Genomic DNA, 4,693 nt, shown 5'->3' on the forward strand with positions numbered 1-4,693 from the left:
GGGAAAAGTTGGCAACTGCCGCTCGCTTCTCGGTCCTCCGCGCCCCGGGCGCCTGCTGCTGCGGCTCCTGGGGTGTCCCGCGGTCCCACGGCCCGACACCGAGGACCCCCGCACCAGTACCTGCGATGACCAGCTCCTGCTACTCCCTGCACTTTACAGAGCGCTGCCAGCTCTGAGCGCTGCCGGAGGTGAGCAGCAGTGGAGCCGGAGTAGAACCCCTGGGGACTTTGGACAGCCAAACCCTAGAGCGCCGGAGCAGGAGTAAGAAAGAGAAAGCCACAGGCTTTCTGGATGGAGGAGCTGACGGTGACCAACAGCATGTTAGCGATGACGAGGACGGCCGCTCACAGAAACCGTTCCGTGGGTCTGACCGCGACTGCACTGTGAGTAGAGCAGTGGTGACGGGCGGGGTCAGAGAGCCGAAGGGTGAGGGGTGGTAAAAGTTAAAGTGGGCTGGAGCATCCGGTGAAAGGCATCTCCACCTTCTGACTTGGGAAGTGTGCAAAGTGAAGCCTCAGCCCACTTTTCCCAGGAATTCTGGCACCTCCAAGATGTGCCTTCATTCCTCCAGGAAGGTGACAAGATGTGCCTTCATTCATCTTTTTCTACAAGCGCCAACCCTGAAAGTAACTTCCAAGTTCCTGTGTAAATCTTACTTCTTGCCACAAAGGTCGGTGGAGTTGAAGACCAGGGGAAGAGTAGGATATTACTAAGTATCTGGAATGTGGTGGGGAGAGGGTTACCTTTTAAGGCAGTCCGGCGTTCCTGGAGTGAGTTCCCCTTTACTTGCTACAAAGTTAGGGACGGCTCTAGTAAGTCAAAGAGAGCATATTTATACGGTAAGAGTGGATGAGAACTGCAGTGGGCAATCATTGCCTGTTAGTGTAGTCCTCACCTCTGGGCACTCTGGACTTATGGAAAGCCTGCCTCACCTTCTGAAGATCTCTCTCTCTCTCTCTCTCTCTCTCTCTCTCTCTCCCTCTCTCTCCCCGTGTGTGTGTGTGTGTAACTGGGGCTTTGCAGTTTGCAAATTATTGATTATTCTCCAAGTAATCCAGTGTTAGAAACATCAATATCCCAGTGAGGACAACTGGTGATTATAACACCTGGATTAATGGTATGAATGTGTGGCTGCCCTTCTAAATTTTCCAGAATTCTGAATGCTTTCCCTGCCTCCTTCCCCTCTCCTTCCTGTCTCCTTTCTGTGCCTTTTGCTAATAATGCTCTTGGGGCAGCATTTGAAGATCTAACTGTTGCCTTACACATGATTAGACCTTTCTCTGGTGTGTGTGTGTGTGTGTGTGTGTGTGTGTGTGTGTATGTGCGAGAGAGAGAGAGACAGACAGACAGACAGAGACAGAGAGAAACAGAATTCAAAGGAATTCCCAAATATTGAGAGTCATTTAAATTCAGGTACTGATATTTGCAGCCTTGCATACAGGGCACAACCTTTCTTGATGGGAAACTTTGAGAGATCTGGACCAAATGAGGGAATCCTCTGTACCAAGGATGCGGAATACAGACACTGTGTTAGGAGCAAGAGCATGTCGCTTCTGCACAACTCAGTTTATACATAATCTAACTTTATATGATAATATTGTGTGTGTATGTATTATTCTTTGTTCCATTGAGTTTCAAAATGCTAACCAGCATTAGCTCATTAATTCCTATGAAATTCTTCATTGATAGGTGGTAAGCATTTATATCTCTTTCTTAAATTTTTATTCTAAATATGATTTGAATGTTTGGTTTCTCACCTCCAGTCTCTTTCTCTCTGGCAGTGTTGCTCATAGACAGTCATCTGCAGTCTATTACTTAACTCATGTCATTATGACAATATTAGTACTGCATTTATCAACTTGCACAACTGTCTGGTGGGTTCCCTCAGCTATTTTTAGATCTGTGATGTTATCAACACAACCTTAGTAATTGAACTGGGCCAGCTTTTTTTTCAGTGCCTTATATTTATCTTCTTTTGAGTTTTCACAGTAACTCTGCAAGAGTCAGATTATCACTCTCAAAAACAAGAAACTGAGTTTCAGAAAGGATAAGTGACTTACCCAAGCTGCTACACTGTTATGAGAGGGTCAGGGGCAGAGCGCAGAACCTGCTTTTATCTGTCTCCAAAATCTACGTTTGCCTTAGAGATTTTAATACAGAACTTAGAAATCAGAGCTGTTTAAGATCTGTTTGTAAGATTATTCTTCTTGACTAGATTTCAGAGGATGGTGGGAGGTGGTGAATCCTGGTTATGGAAACTCCATCTCCTTGTGAAAAAGAAATATTTTTAACACATGCCTGCCATGGTTCATTCTTTAGCTCCAATAGTGACTGAATTATTCTCACATTCTTCTCATCTTTAGAGATTTTTGTTTTTTTCGGTTGTTTTGTTTTGTTTTTAGGTTAACACAACAAGCCTTCCTAACCATCACAGCCAGGAGGTTCCCATCTCACCTTTACTTCTCAAGCAGTTTTGCCAACCACATGATACGCATCTTCTTCTGCCTGATACGAATATTCATAACTTTGGTGATTCATTCAGCACAAAGTCATCTGCATGTTTTGAGATCTGGTCTTGGTTAATGCATTTCTGATTCAACAACAAAACCTGATTATATTTCAACATTAACTGTGAAAATCAAGTTTGGTGATCATTGTAAAAGAATTTTTTTCACCTAACTTTTGACATTTTAATAGAACTGGCTTTCTTAGAGCAAATTTTTCTGATCAAGGTTCTGGTCCTAATCAAGAATGCAAATGAAGCATGGCAGGGAAGACAAGGTGCTGTAGTGGGAAAAAGCATCGGACGTGGAGGCAAACAGACCTATGTTTACAACTCAAATCTTACTCGCTGTCCCAAAAGCAGGAGACTCTGCGTTCTGCTTTCTGATGCACATGGTCAGTAGCTGCCTAAATCCCCACCAGGTCTGACCTATTGTATTAGTGTCTTCGAACTGAAGATGCTGAGCAATTTCTACTTGTAAATAAAGTTCTGGGGAAGCAAGGATGACTCATTGACCTACACTATTGACTTGGAAGTGAGAAAATCTTGAATTTCACATGATTAGGTCTTCCCCTAGTATTCATATACATATGTGTTTACAGAAATTCCTGAAATTTGAAAGCCACTATTTAACTCAGGTACTGGTATTTGCAATAATATATAAAGGCATATTAGTTTGTTTTATACCATTTTTGTGTTGGCAAACATGCAATCTGTGGCTACAAAATGCATAATCTAAGAATAAAAATTAAACCTCTTTTTGAAATTTTCTGGTACCTTTTGGAAAATAAAATTAAATATCGACTCTGGGAATGATTCATATTTTTTTTTTAAGAAAAAGATGTGAATAGAACAGAATTGAGTGCAACACCATAGAATTCAGCACAAAAATATATCACCTGTTTTCATTTATTTATTATATTAATAACTGTAACATTTAAGGAGTACTAATTGTGTGCCAGGGATAACACAAATAACCTTATACAAGTTATTGTATTACCTTTCATTTTACAGGTATTTTCTGAGCACCTAATATGTTCAAGGCACCTACCAAAGGGTGTGTGTGAAGTGGTGTGAAAAGTTGTGAATAGTCATGTCAGGCAGAAGAAGACGCATATCATGCGGATGGCAAAACTGCTCGAGAAGTAAAGGTGAGATGGGAACCTCCTGGCTGTGATGGTTAGGAAGGCTTGTGGTGTTCAAAACCCTAGTGGTGCTGACAAGCTGAGCTCCTCTTGGCTATACACGATTGGTTTCTGACTCTACCTTCAGACGGAAGATCTATTATCATCAGTCTTTGTGATCATGATGTTCAATTTCCTGCTGACATTATAATAATTGTTTGTAAAATTAACTGTAGTTTAGCTCAGTTCAAAGGTATGGCCCAGTCCAAAGTCCAAGAAACAAGAAGAGCAAATGCAGCTCCTCTGGAATGACTGCCCCAGCTCCATTTTAAAATGGTTCCACTTATGTCAACTTTCACAGCGTCATGGGTGATGCTTAAATTAGACCAATGAATAGTAGAGAAAACTTTAAAAGAGGAGTTCTGAGATGATCATAAGTACATGGTAGGCAAAAGAACTGTAAGAGCAAACATGGAGAGGAAAGAGATTAAAATTCCCTCATCTATGACATCAGTTTTGAATGATTATGGGTATATTATCTGTCTAATGAGAAACTGAAAATCTATGTTGAAAAAAAAAATTCATGCCAGTCTTTAAAGATATAATTGCCCTTATTTTCACATTTAGATCTCATTTTGGTTGGCATTGCTTCTTTTTATACTGACTTATTTCTCACACACAGTTTTCAAAAAAATTTATAAAAGAATCATTTTATTTAGTAAACTCTCACTCAGGCTGCCCAGACAGCCATTTTTGCTTTATGTTTCCAAGTTTTTATGTCAGTTGTGTGGTCTGCCTTTATGTGTATCTTAATTATTGTGCTATACCTCTACAAAGTATGAACAATGTGCCTATGTCTGTGGAGGGGTAAGTGGCCAAACAGCATCCCTGCAGTGGCCAAAGGTGATAGCCCAGAAGAGGTGTGGCCAGTGTGAGGAGGAGCCAGACTCCTGGGAATGTAACCGTCACTCCACAGCACAGCTCTGCTCAGATCAGCTGGATGCAATAGTCAAAAGCTTGGCAAGAAACAAAGGTGAAACCTTACTGTACAAGATTTATAATGAAA

The 4,693-nt window shown here is 41.5% G+C and overlaps 1 long non-coding RNA gene across 2 annotated transcripts in view; it reads left to right on the forward strand.

The window, feature by feature from the left end:
- The first annotated feature begins 214 nt into the window (after positions 1 to 214).
- Positions 215 to 4,693, forward strand: part of LOC105294522 — a 17,405-nt gene continuing 12,926 nt past the window's right edge. Inside the window, exons 1-2 of one of the 2 annotated variants that reach the window (XR_002781234.1) lie at positions 215 to 383; positions 3,518 to 3,654. This is a non-coding gene — a long non-coding RNA (uncharacterized LOC105294522). Of the gene's footprint in view, positions 384 to 418; positions 671 to 3,517; positions 3,655 to 4,693 lie in introns of those variants that run through there. The other variant, XR_896067.2, reaches the window with a different exon arrangement.

The sequence above is a fragment of the Pteropus vampyrus genome, unplaced genomic scaffold (genome assembly GCF_000151845.1).
Source record: "Pteropus vampyrus isolate Shadow unplaced genomic scaffold, Pvam_2.0 Scaffold89, whole genome shotgun sequence".
In the NCBI taxonomy this organism is placed as follows: Eukaryota; Metazoa; Chordata; class Mammalia; order Chiroptera; family Pteropodidae; genus Pteropus; species Pteropus vampyrus.